General features: G+C 47.4%; 1 protein-coding gene across 1 annotated transcript in view; it reads left to right on the forward strand.

Annotated features, from left to right (window-relative positions):
- Cdh4 (cadherin 4) overlaps positions 1 to 19,930 on the forward strand; it is a 471,463-nt gene that overhangs the window by 171,745 nt on the left and 279,788 nt on the right. The window lies entirely within an intron of this gene.

Genomic DNA, 19,930 nt, shown 5'->3' on the forward strand with positions numbered 1-19,930 from the left:
CCCGGAGGGCTTGTCCAGTGGCCAACCTTCCTTGTCACTGGGATATTGTCCAGACTAAGGAAGTGCAGTCCAGACGGTAGTGAGGACTGTGTATGGTCTTGAAGACCACAGCTGCGGTTGGCGGTCCCCAGAGCAGGATCTGCCAACACTTGGGTCTCCAAGAACCACAGTCAAGGGGCTAGCTCTGTCCAGTTAGAGTCCAAAGGAAGTGACACACTGGCTGGCTCTGTGGGGGAGCAGGTGGCAGCCGGGGCAGCAGCAAGCATTCATTATATGCAGGTGGCCATGCTGGTCCATGCCACTCTAGGTAGGGCCAACAGGCTGAGCTGTGATTGCTCCCTCCCCACAACCTACCTTTCGCAAAGCATAGAGTGCCCCGATGTCCAGGCAGCACTAACCAAGGGCCCACCTTTCTAAGGACCAGAGAGGTTTTTATGTTTTTAAGAGAGCATTCCAGAGTAACCTATTTTCCCCCTTGTTTCTCTGTAAACAAGTGCTGGGAGCCAACCTGGGGCCCCTGCAGAATGATCTTCCTAAGCAGCTTTGCCTGACAGACTTCCTGCCGAGGTGACTGAGGTGATTGCTTTTTTGTGATTGCTCCCTAGGTGTGAATTAGGCTCGCAGTGCAACCTACACTGTGCCGAATTATTTTAAATTGTAGGATAAGCTCCAAAGTGTGAGAGGTGCGAGTCTATAAAAGATGTCAGGGGGCCTGACTGTAGCAGCAGCTCTGAGTTAGGAGAGGGGTTAAGAGGGAGAGGGAGACAGGTCAGAGACCGCAGGTTAGAGTATCTCTTCCCATGTTAACAAGCGGCAATGCTTGGGAGCTGCTGGTTTGGTTTTAGATTTTTAAAAGAAAATCTGGTTAATGGCAGTCAGTATTAGTTTGGAGAGACAGAGAGACAGAGACAGACACAGACAGAGAGACAGAGAGAGATAGAGACAGAGACACAGACAGAGAGACAGAGATAGGGACAGAAACTGACAGAGACAGAGAGACAGAGACACAGAGAGATAGAGACAGAGAGAGACAGAGACAGAGAGAGAGAGAGAGATAGAGAGATAGAGAGACAGAGACAGACAGACAGAGACAGACACAGACAGAGAGATACAGAGACAGAGAGAGATAGAGAGACAGAGACAGACAGAAACAGACAGAGACAGACAGATACAGAGACAGAGACACACAGAGATAGAGACAGAGAGAGACAGGGAGACAGAGACAGACAGAGACAGAGAGAGAGACAGAGAGAGAGAGATCAAACCCACCCTAGCCAGTGGTCCAGGAATTCCTTTCCTGGGTTGACCAAGAGGAATGAAGAATGGCTAGGAGATTACTCACGCAGCTTACTCACAGTGGAGCAATCACTGGATGAGCTGCACACTCGAAGAGCCATATACTGGGTGAGCCACACTGGGTAAACCACACACTGGATGAGCCACACAATGGCTTCCTCCAACCTGTTCCATGTCAGGCGGCTTGCTCTTTAACAAGAGCAAGCTGTGTATCCCAGGCTTATGTAAAAGAGCGAACTGTGGATCAGAAGTGGGGAGCATAGGAAGGGACCCTTGGAAAGCAAAAAAGGAGCCCGATGCCAGACAGTGCTCACGGCATTGGACATCTATAGAGCATTCAGGAGGAAAACTGACTGTCAACTTCAAAAGTCATTGCAGACTGGAGAGACAGCTCAGTGGTCAGAAGTCCCTGCTGCTCTGAACCCAAGTTCTGTTCCTAACACCCACATGGCAGCTCACAATTGTGTGTAATTCCTGAGGGGATCAGATGCTCTCTTCTGTCCTTCACAGGTACTGCACACACAGAGCACACGTGCATTCATGCAAGCAGAACACTCATATACATAAAATACGTTAACACTTTTGTCAGCGTTGGGGGTGGAGCTCAGTGGCAGAGCACTGGCTGGCACGGACAAAGTCCTGCGTTCAGTACAAGGCGACTGAGAGGGAAGCAAATCTTCAGAGGTTCCATGAGCAGCAAGCGCCATTAGCAGGGAGCGCCTTTGTCCCAGCCCTTCAGCAGACATGGAAGATGTGTGCAGACATGTACTCTTCAGGCCGGACATTCACACAGTGGGTATTTGGCATTAGGAACCACCCTAGAATTTGGACCTTGCCGGTGGGGTGCCTGGTGAAATATCTGCTGGTAACCCCCCCTGTTGGGCTGATGGGGGCTGAGAGGGTGGAAACAAGGGTGTTGAAGCAAATACAGTGTTATGACTTGAATTTGAGAAGTTCCTCCACAAGCTCATACCTTGAACAGGTATTTCCTACCTGACTGGGCCATTGTGAGAAGTTATGAGTTCTTTAGGATGTGGGGCTAGGAGAAGTAAGTCATTAGGAATGGACTCTGAAGCTTCTAGCCAAGTCTGGTTCCTCTCTCTCTCTCTACCTCCTAGTCCACCATGGTGTGAAAACCTGACATGCTGCCATGAGTAGACCTGCTCCCCCCTGGCTCCCTGCCATGACAGATTAAAGTCTCAGTGAGCCAAAATAAACCTTCCTGTCTGTTCCTTGTCACACATCCCGTCATGGCGGCACAAAGGAGACTTCTGTGTCACAGATAGACTTCTGTGTCGTAGAACTTGGGTTCTCTATAAGAGCAGCGGGTGCTTTTGACCACTAAGCCGTCTTTCCAGTCTATGATGACTTTTGAAGCTGCCAGTTAGTTGTGCTCCCGAATGCTCTATCTGGGTACACAGACCTCTGGGTAAATTAGTACCCAGAAGCTTCCAAAAGCAGACATGGAATATCCAGCCCTGAGTCTCGGCATCCCGGAGCAAGACATACAAATGTATTACCTTTCCAAATGAATGGATGTGTTAAAGATAAAAAGAAAAGTGACTAGACTAAAATATGTAGGGTTAGAGAGGTGTCTATAATAGATGGATAGGGTCCTTTCTTTAATAGAGCTACCCTGACAGGGAAGCCACTTAAACTTAGTGACATGTTGGAGGACAGGGAGATACCTACCAAAGACTTGTCCAACATCATCACCAGCCAGCACTAAGGTACGAGAAGTGAGCACACAACAATGATGTCATCGTTACTCTAGATCACTTAGGTGCTTGACTTCACCAGCAGTGGGGCCCTCGCTGGCCTCCTTAGAGTCCGTACAGTGAGCTGCTCCCAGATAATGACCAGGCAAGCAGCTGGCTCTGAGTGGGGATACCTAGCCCTGATCCCTGGAAGAGAAGAGACATCTTCTGTGACTTCCTCCTCAGGAGGCCTCTCAGATGGGCCCTTGGAGCCTAGAGGTGCTTCGGCCTTTGATGAGGTTTATTTCTGAGTCTTGCTTACAATTCCTTAACAGGAAGCGCAAAGGTGGCAGAGCAGCGGGGGCCCAGTGCTGACTCAAGATCACGGGCTCCAGAAGGCAACCGTTGAGTTTAACATTTGAGCTCATCTGGGAGCATCCGGGGTGCCATTGCTCCATCGAGAGCTGTCACCATTCCCCCATAGCACCAGGATGACACATATAACTGGTGATGTTTCAGTCGGGCTCTCTGGATGGGATGTGGCAGGGTGGCAGCAAGGCAGGCTTATCCTACACACTCCACCCTTCCCCATCCCTTTGTGCGCCAGGCTCACAGGGCGCACTCATACCCAAGCAGAATGCTGCCAGTGCCCTCTAAGCTTGACCCTGGTGGCTTCTACGAGCACAAGTGCCCGTGCTCACCCTTTGCTTCCTAGCATCCTCCTGGTCGACGTGGTACGGATCACCTGGCCACTCACTTCTGACTTTTGAGCAGAGCCGTGGCCAGTGACATCAGATGCCCCATTCCAGAGCTAAGCTTGAGAAAGGTCTTTCTTTTTTCCTCAGAGGGCAGGCTAGTGATTTTGGTGACTGAAGATGGCTGATCAAGAAGAGCAGCTTGGACTTCGTGTCACTGTCACCACACTGCTGTGTAGCCACCATGCCTCCTTGTGTAGCCCTTCGTGTATCAACACTGTAGGTGCAGAGCCACACTTCTGGATGCTCGTAGACTGAGCAGGCCGTCCCTGCAACACACGGCCGCATGAATGCCATGAGACAGATTTAAAGCACGGAGCTTAAAATATACCCTGAGTCATTAGGGAAATATAAAATTGCATTCGAAGTAATCAAAGCCTAACAAGGGTGGCTGATTGTACTTTAATTGTCCGATGACAGGCGATTTGTTTAAGATTCAAGTGGCCGCCCTCCAGGCGGATCTCGCAAATCACAACTTCCTACCTGCACTGGATGACACCCTCCCATCCTCCTCTCACCTGAGTCCGTGGGAACGAATGACATCATTTTGTCACTGGCTCCATTGCACGTGATATAAGTGACATGGTGTTGCCAGGCCTTGCTTGTTACAGCAACCTGGGTTTCTTTATACACAGTCACCTGTGGTATTTTGTGGAGAAGCCCAGGGGCAGCATCCTTCTCTTCAGAAATACCCTGTATGGTCAGTCAGACTGAGAAAGCGTGGGTGTGCCGCCATCTGCCCACATGGCTTATTGTTGGGCTGTAGCAGGGGTCCAGTGCCTGACCTCCATACGAAGGAACACGCACTACCTGGACCTCTCACCCTCCAGACCTCCTGCAGGATGGGTGTTCTGAGCAGGCTGGACCTGAACTGGGAAACTCAGCCAGGAGCCTGCAGAAAGCAGGGGTTGGGGAATAGGAGGAATATAGAATATCATGTGGAGCTGCGGGACATGGGGAGCTTTTGTAAGGTAGAGAATATTAAAGATGCTCAATATTCGTGAAATGGCACCAGCAAGATAGCTCAGTGGCTGAAGACACTCAAGAACAGGACTCATGACTGGAATTTAATGCCTGGATAACACAAGATGCCAGGAAAAAACAACACCAGAGAGTTGTTCGCTAACCTCTCCATGTGCCCGCCATACCTCATGTGTGCCTACACACACATACATGTGTGCACACACATACATATATGCACATACACACATGTACATGCCCACACATGCACACATACACACACATACATATTTATCCATTCATGTGTGTGCACACACATGCACACACACATGTGCATGCACACACATGCACACATGCACACACATGCATGTGCACACATACACATGGACACACATATATGCATGTGTATGCACACACACTTTTTTTTCCAGCTGTAACATAGACTTAAGGAATTATGCCTCTATTGTCTCATCTTGTCTATATTTACACTGTGTTTGATGGGGCTGTTAGTGTTTCTGTCGTTAGGATTGGTGGTATTAATATGGGCTGTGATGCTGGAGTTATTAATGCTATGACATTAATGGTGGTGATGCGGTGGTGGTGTTTTTGATGGTGATTGTGAATGGTGTTGATGATGGTAACAGTGATGCTGGTGGTGCTGATGCTGGTATTGCTGATGCTGGTGGTGCTGATGTGGGTGTTGTTGATGTGGGTGTTGCTGATGCTAGTGGTGCTGGTAGTGCTAATGCTGGTAGTGCTGATGCTGATGGTGCTGATGCTGGTGATGCTGATGCGTGGTGCTGATGCTAGTGATGCTGATGCTGTATGGTGCTGATGCTGGTGATGCTGATGCTGTGTGGTGCTGATGTCCTTATGCTGATGCTCATGCCAGTGATACTTTAAATGTTGGCGTCGCCGCTGTTGATTCTAATTCTGCTGTAACTGGCAGTGGTAGTGCTGGTATTTATAAAGGTATTGAGGATGTTGGTGTTGCTGTCCGTGGTGCTGATACTGATGGTGTTGATTTAGCAGGTGTTGGTAGCATTGTTGACGTTATTCATACCTAAAGCTGACGTCAATATGACGTAAAAGCTGGGGGTGCAGTCAATATCAATGCTAATGGTGTTGATATTTGATTCTGGTATTGGTGACATTGATGTTATTGATGTTTGTGATGGTTAGAGGAAGAATGTCATCCTAGGTCATATTTTTGAAGGCATAGTGATCAGGGAGTAACATTATTTGGAAAGGACTGGGATGATTAGGAGGTGTGGCCTTGTTGGAGGAAATGTGTCATTGGGTTTTGAGGGTTCAAAAGCCCGTGCTTCACCCAGTCTCTGACTCAGTCTGCAAAGCAGGATGTAGCTCAGTCACTGCTCCAGAGCCACACTTGCTGCTAAGCTCTCTTCCGTTATACAATAATGGACTAAGCTTATGAAACTGTAAGCAAGCCTCCCTGTCACCCTTCCCCCCGTCCCAGGGTTAAATGGTTTCCATTATAAGAATTACCTTGGTTGTCACCCCTTCCCCTGGGATTAAACACTTTCTTTTTTATAAGACTTACCTTGGTCACGGTATCTCTTCACAGCAATAAAACAGCGACTAAGACAGAAGTTGGTACCAGGGAGTGGAGAATTGCTATGACTAGACTGAGCAAGCTGTGTGTTGGAGGGATATGGGAAATTTGGACTTTGGACTAGAAAAGCAGCTGAACACTTTAAGTGAGTCTTAGTCGGAGCACAAACACTGGTACTGAGGGTGATGTCAACTGTGACAGCCTGGTCCAAGAGGTCTCAGAGGGAAAGAATATTAGTAAGTGGCTTAGAGACCTTCATTATAATATTTTAGCAAAGTATGAGACTGCTTTTTGCCCAGGTCCATAAAATCTGCCCAAGGCTAAATGAAAGGGTATGGTTCAATGGCATTGGCAGAGGAAAATTCAAGACAGCCTAGTATTGACTGTGTCATGTGCTATTGCTGGTCGCTGTTGAGCAGATCTACAATGAAGAGCAGCAAGTAGAAAGGGGAGAAATGCGAGGTGCTGGAGAAGAGGGGCACCAGGAAATGTTTAGTTGGAGTTGAGTCCTGTGCCCAAGGAGATAACTTTGAACACAAAACCTGATCCTAAATGGAATAAAGGGAGTGGTGACCTCGGGGCAAGGCCCACCAGCTCAGCTCTCAACTTGTGAAAAGGAACTTTTAAAAAGCGTAGGCAGTGAGGGAAACCATCAACAAGAGAACGATGGTACAGATGTAACTGAAGGTGGGCTCCAAGTTCCAGCCCCATCGAGCAGCAGAATTTGGCAGCTTTGGCCACATGTATAGCCATTAGAGTCAGGGGTGGGGGTGGAGTCTCCCTCTGCAACTAAAGAAAGCTGATGATGCCAGGTTTGTAGCAAGGGTGTCCCCCTATGGAGGCCTAGACAGGCCATTGTATGACGTTGTGAAGATAAAGCCTGGATTGTATTGGAGACAGCAAGATGTGGGAGATGCCTGAGTTGTGAGATACCTGACAAGGAGAGCTGCTCAAGGGGAGTAGAATCAGCCTAAGAGAGAGAAGTGTGGATCAGTCAACAAAGCAGAAAGGAGTGGAGATGTGAAGAGCTTTGACACCAGCCATGGAGATGTAGAGTTTGGAGTTTACCCTGCTGGCTTTCAGCTGCTTCGGTCCAGTGTTTCCTCACTGTGCTCCCTCTCCTTCCCTTCGAAATGGCCAGGTATATTCTGTGTCACTGTATGTAAAGCATGCACTCTGCTTTTTTTATTTTACAGGGAGTTACAGTTAAGGAATTGCCATGAGTCTCAGAAGAAACTGAACTTTGGTTCAGAGTATTGAGGCTGTTATAAACTATGGGGACTTTTTAAGTTGGACATGGCTACAGCCTATGGGACCAGGGAGTGAAGTGTGGTGGTTTAAATAAGAATGGCTCCCATAGGGTCATATATTTGAATGCCAAATCATGGGGAGAAGGATTAGAATGATTAGGAGGTGTGGCCTTGTTGGGGGAAGTGTGTTACTAAGGGTGCTAGGCCTAGTCTCTCTCTCTTTGCTTTTGGATCAGGATATAGCCCTCAGCTAACACAATAGGACTATGCTTGCTACCATGCTCCCCACCACATTGACTGTGGATCAAACCTGTGAAACTGTAAGTAAGCCCTCAGTTAAATGCTTTCATTTGTAAGTGTTGCCTTGGTCATGGCATCTCTTCACAGCTATAGAACAGTGACTGAGATAGTGCTAATGCTGATGTTGGTGTCTAATGGGGTTCATGTTGGTAGTCTCATGGGGTTCTTGTTGGTAGTCTAATGGGGTTCTTGTTGGTAGTCTAATGGGGTTCTTGTTGATAGTCTAATGGGTTCATGTTGGTAGTCTAATGGGATTCTTGTTGATAGTCTAATGGGGTTCATGTTGGTAGTCTAATGGGATTCTTGTTGATAGTCTAATGGGGTTCATGTTGGTAGTCTAATGGGGTTCTTGTTGGTAGTCTAATGGGGTTCTTGTTGGTAGTCTAATGTTGGTAGTCTAATGGGGTTCTTGTTGGTAGTCTAATGGGGTTCTTGTTGGTAGTCTAATGGGGTTCTTGTTGGTAGTCTATGGGGTTCTTGTTAGTAGTCTAATGGAGTTCTTGTTGGTAGTCTAATGGGGTTCTTGTTGGTAGTCTAATGGGGTTCATGTCAGTAGTCTCCTGCTCCCAGTGGTGAGGCTGATATCAGTGTTGAAGGTGTTGGTTTTAAGGTGCTGCTACTGATGTTGGGGTTGATGGTGCTAACACTGTTATTGATGAGAATGCTGATTGTCAGTGCTTTATATGAGGGTAGTTTGAATTGTTGATGCTGCTTGTCTTAGTTACTGTTCTATTGCCATGTTAAAACACCATAAGCAAGACAACTCAAAAAAAAAAAAAAAAAAAAGAAATCATTTAATTTTGGACTCATGGCTCCAGAAAGTAGTAGAGTTCATACACACCATGGCAGGAATCATGTCAATAGGCAGACTAGCGTGGTTCTGGTATAGTGGCTGAGAGCCGATACGTTGAGACAACAACCATGAAACAGAGAGATACCTGGGAAAGCCACTGGCTTTTGAAACCTCATAGCCCACTTTCAGTGACACACCTCCCCCAACAAAGCCACACCCCCTAATCCTTCCCAAACAGTTCTACCAGCTGTGGCCAGGCATTCAAATATATCGATCTTTGGGGGCCCTGCTCATTCAAACCACTACTCACTTGGTGGTAACGTTGGTGTTATCGTACAGGCATTAATGTTTTCTTAATGTGAGTATTTGTGATGTTGGTGGCAATAATGATGTTGATGTTATCAATGCTGATGTTGGTAGCAATTGTGTTGGTGGTCTTGGTGCTGGTTGTGGAAGTGATGTCAGTGTGCCTGTTCTGACCATATTGGTATTTTGTTTACATGGGTATTGGTCTTGTCGATGGTGGTGTCGATGTTATTGATGCTGATGGTGGAGTTCTTGTCGATGTCTTTGGCATTGCAGATGCTGCTTGTAATGATGTTGATGTCAGTGCTCTTGAGGCTGATGTTTTGATGCTGATGTTGGTGTTTTTCATGGTGATATTGATGTTACTGGTGCAGATGCTGATGGTGGTGGTGTATGTTTTGGTAACCAAGGAATTGCTGATTTGGTTGTCAAAATCAGGCACTGTGTCTAGGATTGGCTTTAGGTTTGAGGAACAGATTTTCTGCTCAAGAGTTGGGGAACTTCTCTAAGGTACGGGGAGGCCATCAGTAGTAGGGGGGATTGATATCAGTGTTGAGGTGCTAATATTTTTTACTGATATTTATGTTGGTGATATTGTGGTGTCAATTGTTCATGTTGATGGTGCTTGTGGTGGTGGGTTTTTTTTAGGGGAGTGTTCTCTGGGGTTTTGACTTTTATACTATAGCCTGCTATATGCCAATCATAACTGGGGTTGGAGATATTATGGAAAAAAGTCAGAGGAGACTCCTGCCCTTGAGAAGCAGAGGAAGGCCAGGCAAATAGTGACGGAGCTGACACAGAATTGCAATATCAGAAAGCAAGAGGCATTAAGTACAAAACTGAAACACTACAAGTTGACAGTAGACAGAGTGTTTGGGCGAACAGCTAAAGCTAAGAAGCCGCCTCTGGAGAGGTCATGGTCAGCCAAGACCAAAGGGGAGTTTGCACAGAATAGAGATGAAAGATGAGCTACCTGGTGGCAGGAGTCCTGGCGCAGGGCTCACAGCGAAGCACACATGGTGCGTTCCATGGAGGTACAAGGGCCACTCTGCACCAAGAGGAGCTGCCCGAGAAAAACCAAACGTTGTCCTAGATCCGTGGTTCCAGGAGCCACGTAGAAAACGAGAAGAAACTGGTAGAATTAATTACAGCAATGAGCACTATTTAATTCAATATACCAAAATCGCATTGCCTCAACAAGTAAAAAATACAAATGCTAATGAACCCCATTGGCGTCCTTTTTATTTTCGTTTACATTTTGGAAATAAGTGGTTTCTTGCCTCCCTCCCTGCCTCCTTACCTATCCCAGAGCAGACCCACGGTGTGCCAACAGCTCCCGGGCCACAGTGAACCCTAGAGGACTCAAGTATATGGCAGAGTGAAAGTCAGGTGCTGTGTCTAGGGTTGACTCTGGATTTGAGGGAGAGATTTTCTGTTTAAGAGTTGGGGAACTGCTCTAAGATACTGGGGAGCCATCAGTGGTAGTCTGTGGGGTTGTCCTACCCACCCACCCACCCCCCATCTCATAATTCATTCAATGAACACTGGGCAAGCCTTTGTCTTGTTTGGTTTGGTTTTACCCAACTCTGCCTTATACCACCTGGGCAAGATGGCACTGAGCACTGAGCACCCAGTACTGAGCACTGAGCACTGAGCACATGGCCTCTGGTAGGGCTGGGCACCTATGATGACATTTCTACAGCAGGGAACATAAAAAGAAGTGCCATTGTAGGGTCTCCAGGAATAAATCCCCGAGAGAGGTAGAGTCGCCCTCTGGGAAGGCGGTAGAGTAAATGGCAGAAGAGATGATGGAATTGTCTGCTCAGACTGCAGTGAAGCACTGGATGGATTCCATGGAGGAGCCTCCTGGTGTGAGGGTTTCTGCTCTGTAGCAGGTGCGTGACCAGGCTTGGGCAGCTAAGTCCAAAGCCCCGAACTCCATCGTGACGGTCAGATTTCGGCTCAGCAGCGATCTTGGAAATGGATTTTCATCTTGCTTTCCTTCAGGAGAAGCTGAGCCACCCTGCCCCCAGCCCTGCAGCCCACCTTCCACCCGACCTTGCCTTCCCTGAAACCTATGATCCACATGTGTGCTACACCCTGACAGACATGACTCCCCTCCTGCCTAAGGCTCAGGAGCAGCTTTGGGGGGGTCTCTGAGCCTTTTGTTAGTGTAGTAAAGCAACCCCCACCCTGTGAGTAACACCCCCATTGGTCCCCAAAAGTCCCGTTGTTGAAAACAAGCTAGAAAGAGGGAACCTAGAAGCTGGTGCTGGAAGGACCTCCAGGACTAACTCTGACAGTGATTTGATCCCTCTCCCCAGGGTAAGGGACAGATGTGATCCTGTGTGCCTCCCTACAGGGGTCAGGCAACAGAGACATGAACAGCCTCAGAGGGCCAATGACCAGCAGGGCAGTAATGCTGACCCAGTCTTCCAGACCCTTAATTCCTCTGCCTCTTCACTTCTCCTCCCCGGTAGCCTAGACTTCACTTCCACATCCCTGCCCTGCCCCCCTCATAGTGTGAGCTAAGCAAGCCTGGGAAATCCCTCAACATCCAAGCATATTCATTAAACCTGGGAACAATGCCCTGGGTTCCTCTTTCCAGTCTCTCCACTATTCTCTCCCCTCTCCACTTCCCCTCCTCCTACTTTAATCCTTTCCCCACTTTCTCTCCCCCCCCAACCCCCCTGCATCCCTTTTCCCCTTGCCCTCTCCTTATCCAGCCTCCTGCCTTTGCAAGTCCCTTTCCCCTCTCTGCTCCTTGGCTCCCCAGCAGACTTATTCTTGGGGATGACTCTGGGGTAAGGATCTAGACCTCCTCCCACTCCACCCCTAAATAGTGCTCCCAGAAGAGAGGAAGAATCCACTCTAGGCTCCCAGGAAGGGCAGAATGTCCACAGGAGGCTGAGACAGCCAGATGCCCAAGTCTATGCAAAGTGAAACCCCCCAGTGAGAATCTGGTGTATGGGAGCTGAATTGCCTGGAGGGAGATAGAAATGGGAAGAGGGTGGGTAGCTCACTACATCTAAATAGATTCCAGAAGCTCGTTGCAGGGGTGGGAATGCAGCCTGCTCCTAAGCCCGCCCCTCTGAGCACTGGCTTGGTGTGGGGTCACTTCAGGCTCTGACTCCTGTACCAATCACTGGTTTTTAGCTGCCCTCTGAGTTTGCTGAAGTTTTGTGTCAAGTGTCGCTTCCTCCTTTTTTCCCCCCTGAACTTTGTCAGGAAACCTCCCTCCACCTCTGCTCTCTTGTGCAAGTCTCTGGAAGCTACAGCCCTGAATAGATTTGGGAAAAAAATTGTATGCTGCTGTGAAAGGGAACCATAACCGAATCTTCAGAGTTGAAATTTTGTCATTTAACAAATGAGCTGTCTCCCCAGAACCCCCTCAGTACTTAACAAACAACTCACAGCGCAATGCGGAAGGCTCACTGGAAGGCCCCCCTCACCCCTTTTCTTTCTTTCAAAAACAGCTATTTCCTTGCAGGTAGTAATTTTGTTTTAAGAAAAGTGATGTTTAGCACCAGACTTTTTAATAAAATATGCGTGAGAGAATAATTCTTCTAAAACCTTCTGTATCTTACACACACACACAAAATCTATATGTGGGAGAACTTGAATTAATCTCTAATAGATTTTATTACATAGCAGTTAGGACTTTCTCTAAGAGACAGCCAGTCAAAGACATCAATTTGAGGTAACAAAGAACAACAGAGATGGGGCTCAGTGGAGACAGCACCGAGCCCTGCTCCACTTGTTCTGTTTCTGGCTTCCTGGGCAATGGCTCATGTAGGGAAGGTGATAAAACTGCATCTGCTGGGGTGCCGGGGTGGATCAGAGGTAGAGCTCGGTCTGAGGAGATGGCTCACTGTAAAGTCCTTGCCCTGTGAGCCAAAGACCTGAATACAAACTCCAGTCCCAGGATACGTGTATGTACATATGTATGTGTGAACATATGCATATGTGAATATGTATGTGTGTATACATGTGTGTACACCTATGTATGTGTATTATGCATGTGTGTATGTATGTATGTGTTTATGTATGCATGTCTTATGTATATATGTGTGCATGAATGTAAATATATGTGTGTATATGTATGTGTGTATGTATGCATATGTGTATGTGTGCATGTGTTTATGTATACATATGTGTATGTATGTGTGTATGTATGTATGTGTATGCACATATGTATGTATGTGTGTGTATGTATGTGTTTATGTATGCATGTGCATATGTATGTGTGTATGTGTGTATGTATGTATCTATGTGTCTGCGTGCACATACGTATGTGTATATGTAATGCATACGTGTATACTATTATATTTATGCATATATGACATATATGCAAATCTCTATGACCCAGCACTAAAAAGGCAGAGACACAGGGACCCCTGGGGTGACTGGCCAGCCAGCAGAGCCTAATGAGTAAGTTTCAGGCTAATGAGAGATCCTGTCTAAAACCCAAGATGATGACGTATGAGTAAGGGCACATGAGTTTGAGCTCATGCACATCTGCATGCATGAAGTCATACTTGCATGCATACACACACACACACACACACACACACACACACACACACACACACAGCATGAAGCTGACATCTACCCATTATTTCTTGTTGGATGGATATCTGCCTATCCTAGAAGGTGTTCTAGGAACAAAAATCTGTTCAGAATGGGGAATTTGAAGTCCATAGCAAGCCTGAGAGAGCCTCCATGAATGCTGGAAGCAATAGAGATGGAGTTTTAAGTGTGGGGTCTTCGTGGGGAGCAAGCCCAGGAACAGTCACACCGGCTCTTCTGGCAAATAGCACATGACCCTCTCAGACCTGACACCAACCGTTTAGCTGCAAAGACAGGGAGGGGATCTTCACTCGCCTGTTCATTTAAACTCATAGCTGCCTCAGGGGCGTATGGCAGGTTCCAGAGGTGAAGCTATGGTCAGGAAACAGGACCCAGTCCACAGTTCATACACTTTAGAGCAGTGGTTCTCAACCTGTGGGTCACACCCCCTCTGAGGAAGGCGAATGACCCCTTCACAAGGGTTGCCTAAGACCATCAGCAAGCAAAGACATTTACATCAAAATCCATAACCATAGCAAAATTACAGTTACGAAGTCACAACAAAAATAAGTTAATGGTTAGGAGTCACCACAGCAGAAGGAACTGTATTAAAGGGTGACAGTAATGGGAAGGCTGAGAACCTCTGCTCTAGAGAGAGGCTATCAAAAGACACAGCACATTAATTAGGAAGGATAACGTGCTGGGATTACAGTTGTGTACTACCTTGTCATTTTTTTTAATTGGATATTTTTTATTTATTTACATTTTAAATGTTATCCCCTTTCCAGGTTTCCCATACATAACCTCCCTATCCCATTCCCCCTCCCCCTGCTTCTATGAGGGAGTTCCCCCACCCATCCACTCACCCCTTCCCACCTCCCCACCCTGATATTCCCCTACACTGGAGGGTCCAGCCTTGGCAGGACCAACGGCTTCTCCTCCCATTGGTGCCCAACAAGGCCATCCTCTGCTACATATGCAGCTGGAGCCATGGGTCTGTCCTTATGTACTCTTTGGACCTTGTCATGGTTTTAACAGTGTCTATTACACGACTCCATTTGATTGGAGGAAGGGGGTGGGGAGACTGTGGCTAAGTTCCAGGGTTCTCACTTCTGAATGAGCTCCCTCCAGGAGTAGAACATTACATTGTGAACCTTGAGCAGTAGGTAAGGGTAGAGTAGCCAAGTCCATGATATTTTCTTAATGAAATTCATTTAGCAGGCTCTAAGATAAAGGCATCTTACCTTGCTCAGCCTAACATGACCAGAGAGGTAGTATGAGCTGGTCCTCATCAGCCCCACAGAGACAGAAGCAGATACCCAGGGCCCATGTACACCACCGTAGCTCAGGTAACCATACTTCCACAGCTGTATTCTGCACTCATGAAGTCATGATGGACACATCTGTGCACGGGCCCATTGCTCACACCAGGGATCACATAAGCATCATTGGATAGGGTCTCTGGGAAAAGCCCATGCCTCTCTCTCTCTCTGCCAAGCCTTACACCCCACTCTTGGCCTCAGTTTCCCTACCTAAGGGTCTACTGCTTCCTTCTGCTCTCTCCATGTTTCTTCTAGCCATGAAGGGAAGCCTCCCTAGTGCAAAGAACACTGGAGACTTGCTAACGTGTTCCTCCTTAGACAAATCATCTTCCACCATGCTTTTCAGAGTGGTGCATGGTGTGTTAGGTCACAAAGCACTGTTCATGGGTAATCACTTGTATGCCTTGGCCCAGATAATTTAAGCTTTATCCCTTGTTTGCAGACACATGACAAATCTCTCTCATGGGTCCTCACAGGGCTACCTGCAGTTCAGGGTAAGCAGGACTCTGAGACAGCCATCCTATTAATATGTCACCGCCCCCTAGCAGCTTTGAGCAAGGCTTTCAGTGCAGTAGGGAGACCAAGAGAAGAGCCTACTCTGACTTCACCAAGGCCCAGGCTGACCTCGTTCAAACACTGGTGCTTGTGTCAAATTGTGAGAAAACTGTGCATCGTGTGGGTGCCAGGTCAGTGAGGCATCTACGAGGCATACTCAGAGGATGCTGGGCACAGCCTCCATGTCACTAAGTCCTTGACTGGGCCATTAGGGCCATTATTGTTAACATTTGATGGCTCTTGTTGCTAAGACAACAGCCGTCAACAGGAGGACGATCACTTCTCTGTCGGATCAGGAGCTTCGGGGTGTCCTCAGAGATAGCTGTGCTGACTGGGGGCCCCTCAGCTTCACCGCGTGTGTCAGTAATTCCTTTACATTACAGTTGTGTTTGCAGGATAATGGAAATATTACGGGCTGTGTTCGGAAATGGAAATTAAATTTTTAATGGGGTATACGGTAGTAATAAAGGAAGGGGTGCACTCTGAGGAGGACGCAGACACCATAATTACAGATTATATTGTCATTACTCACGTGCACATTTGGAATTGCAGGCCAAACTAAGATACGTGACTGGGAGGAGAGCCTGCAGAACTTACTCATTAAAATTCTACATCATGGCACCGGAAAGAAATGCAAACTTGAGGCCCCATATCACTGGCATCTGCCTAACCTCAAGTTCTCTCTCTCTCTCTCTCTCTCTCTCTCTCTCTCTCTCTCTCTCTCTCTGTCTCTCTCTCTCTCTCTCTGTATTGAAGTGGAAAATGAAGAAGACTTTGTAGTCTTTCCTGCTACAGCCTGTCTCTGTCTCTCTCTGTCTCTCTCTGTCTCTGTCTCTCTCTCTCTCTCTCTCTCTCTGTGTGTGTGTGTGTCTGTCTCTCTTTGTCTCTCTCTGTCTCTTTGTGTGTCTGTCTCCCTGTCTTTATCTCTCTGTGTTTTTCTCTTTGTGTGTCTCTCTGTCTCTCTTTGTATGTCTGTCTCCGTCTCTCTCTTTGTGTTTCTCTGTCTCTCTCTTTCTCTGTCTCTATCTCTGTTTGTCTCTGTCTGTCTGTCTCTCTCCCCATGTGTGTATCAAGGTGGAAAATGAAGAAGACTTTAGTCTTTCCTGCCACAGCCTGGAAAGGAAAAGCCCTGTGTGTCATGCTGGTCGCTACAGGTATTTGTGACCAAATGCCTGGCAGAAATACAAGAGAACAGCATCTTTTGCTCACTTACCCGGTTATTCAGCGCACAGTTTCTTGGCTCACATTTCTGGGGCCCCTTGGGAGGAGGTACCATATCACAGAGTGAGGATCACATGTCTTGTGCTGCTTACCCCATGGTAGCCAGGTAGCAAAGAGAGGAGGACATCTTCAAATACCTGACCTCATGACTTGCTAGCTCCAGGCAGACCCCACTTCTTCCAGTTTCCTGACCCTCCCCACATCACTCCATGCCCTGACCCACCAAACATTTAACACACAAGCCCATGGCGGAGGGGAGGGGTACAATGGGTGGCGACTCACCTTCAAATGATAACATTCAGCCCTGGCTCCAAGAGTTTCATGGTCATCTTTTTTTTTTTTTTTTTTTGGTTCTTTTTTTCGGAGCTGGGGACCGAACCCAGGGCCTTGCGCTTCCTAGGCAAGTGCTCTACCACTGAGCTAAATCCCCAACCCCTCATGGTCATCTTATAAAACAAAATGCATCTTCCCAAAGTCTCCAAAGACTTAAGAGTTCCACTAGTGTTTAAAACTCCATGTTGAAAGTCTCCTCTGAGACCCAAAGCAAGCTCTTAGCTAGGAGACTTTATAAACTCAGAAGGCAAGGTACTCTAGTAATAATAAATATGAATGTGCAATCATATTAATAGTAGCTAATAACAAAATAATTAAAATAGTAGAATAAAAGCAATAAAATAATTAATAGTAATAAAATAAGGAAGCAAGGTAGTCTAAGGTGGAATGATTGCAAATAGGGGTAGGTAGCAGTTCCAACCAGGATGCCACCAGAGCACACAGAGTAACCCTGTAGCTCTACATCCAGCATCCAGGACACATAGTATCATGAGGCAGGCTCCAACAGGCTTGTGAAGCCCTTGCTCTTGCAGCTCTTTCCCTCTCTCCTGGACTCACTCCTTTCTCGGTCTGGCCTGTCTTCCCAGCAGAGTCTTATTGACCTTTATAGCTTCACAGATGGCTCCTCAGAGTCTTCAGGGACTCCGACTCTGACCTCCTGACCTCCCCAACCCTCCTCTGAAGTTTGGGTGGACACCTCCATGACACACTCCCTAACACTGACACCCACAGATTTGTAAAACTATCAGCAGTGGCTGAGCCCAGGGAAATATTTACCAAAGTGTAAGGGGTGGGGTTGATCAGTTCTGCCAGTTTCTCAAAGTGTCTTTCCTATTATCTAGGTGCAAAGCACTTGATTCCTTTTTGACTGTACTAATCTCCCTAACAACCATTTCCCTCCAACATTAAGTCACTTCTTTTCTGGCTAATCTAAACCTTGTCTGTTTCTCTTTCCTCCAAATCTTTCAGCTCTGTTCTCTGCTCTCCGATCTCACTATAAGCCAAGCTAAAAGCAGCTAGCAGGAACCACGCCATTCCCTGAACTTTAACTCTCTTGCAGTGTTATCTGCCAAATAAATTGATCTCTTGTTCTAAAGTCCAATCTCATTTATACTCTCAAGATGTAAGAGAAAATTCTGACAAGTTATTTGCCAGAATTCAGCAGGGATGAACTCTACTCCGAGTCCTGGTAGCCCTCGTTCCTCCTGACTAGGGCGGCCAGTCGCTCCTGTGCTCATGTTGACCGGAAGCTTGTTATTCTGAGCTTCTACAAAAGTCGCCAGTTAGAAGTGAGTAAGATTCCCAAGCTTTCTCCAAGCTGCCTCTTCAGACTCTTCCAGATCCCTCCCATGATCCGTTTCAAGAGTTTCTTCCTCTGTAGTGTGAGCTTGGAGTGGGAACTGCTGGGGGACTGTCTGGCAGCCACACGAGCTCACTTGGCATGGGATGCAGGAGAGCACGTTCTTTACAATTCTGGACACTTACTTAGCGGCCTTTGTGGCATGATTGCATTATGTCTGTGTTCCACGGTGTCCACCAGGAACAACGGCAGTGAAGTGAGAAGAACTGTCGTTTTATGGGCAGTTCACTATCCCGGGGTCCTCTCAGAGTCAGGTGTTTCAAAGCCTTCGAACTGTGTCCTGTGGTATAGCTGGGTTGTGATGTAGCTGAACCCTTCCAGCTATGGTGCAGCTGGACCCTTCAGGCTGTGGGAGGAGGTAATTTAGTTGGGATATTATCCTGGTCCTTACACAGAAGAACAGTTTAAAGATGGTAGAAAGAATTGCCTGGGGAAGAGCAAGATGAGTGGAGCCAGGGCTTCTTGGGAGATGCTGGTCTTGGGCATTCTCCTGGCTGTTGTTTGCCAGTGAGAGAGCCTTGGTGAGTGAGTGGCGAGGCTGAAGAGACCAGATGAGGTAACAGAGATGCTACCTTTGCCTTGGCTCTTTCGCTCTTTCTGAGTCCCCAAACCTGTAAGCACTTGTCTCTGCATGGCTCCAGGATTCAGGGAAGTAGGATGACACTGGAAAGCATAAGAGGTTTCAGAGTGGGCATGGTGGCTCTTTCCCTGAACTCCAGCACTTGAGAGGCAGAGGGGTCTCTATGAGTTCAAGACCAGCCTGGACTGCACAATGAGTTCCAGGCCAGCTAAAGCTACTAGGGAGACCCCATCTCAAAAAACAAGACAAAACAAACTAAAAAGTTTCAGATAGATACTGGTCGTTACAGAAGGACAGACATCACTCCTTAGGGCACCACCGTGGTTTCCAATGTCAACTTGACAAATTTCGAGTCACCTGGGAAGAAGGAACCTCAATCAGAATTCAGTCTGATTTCCTGAATCAGACTGGCCAATGGACCAGTCTGTGGGACATCTTCTTGATGGCTAGTTGACTTACGAGGACCCAGAATCACTTATGGGGGTGGTCACCTGGTTTATTTAAGAATCTGACTGAGCAAAGGCCAGGAGAAGAGCAAGCCAGTCAGGAGTGTGCCTCTATAGTTCCTGCTTTTGCTTTCTTTGATGACCAGTTGTAACCTGTAACCCAAATAAACCCTTTCCTCCCCAAGTTGTCCTTGGTCCTGAAGTTTATGACTGCTACAGGAAGTAAGTAGGCCAAGAATCCAATGGGAAAGACTCTACTCAACTCACAAACCTTTCCTCTTATTTCTAGGTAAGTGACTCATGCTAAAGCCGGGCATACGTGTGTCTATACTGGCTGTCACACCAGCAAGAGTGTTCCCTCCACTTCCTGGCTCCAGAGATGTATGAATGAAGACCCCATGTACAGTAAGAGCCACCCCACCCCGCCCCACCCCCCGCCGTGCACCCACATGCCCGATGATCCTTGGTCTGTGTGCGAGGGTTGGCACATCTTGGTATATGTTGGTCCAGTGTGTACAAAATGAATGCAGGGGGGAAAAGATGCTAAGCAGGGAGCTACAAGGCAATGCAGTTGCTGCGGACTCTCTGATTGGAAGACTCCAAATGTGGAG

This window comes from Rattus rattus, chromosome 5 (genome assembly GCF_011064425.1).
Source record: "Rattus rattus isolate New Zealand chromosome 5, Rrattus_CSIRO_v1, whole genome shotgun sequence".
NCBI lineage: Eukaryota > Metazoa > Chordata > Mammalia > Rodentia > Muridae > Rattus > Rattus rattus.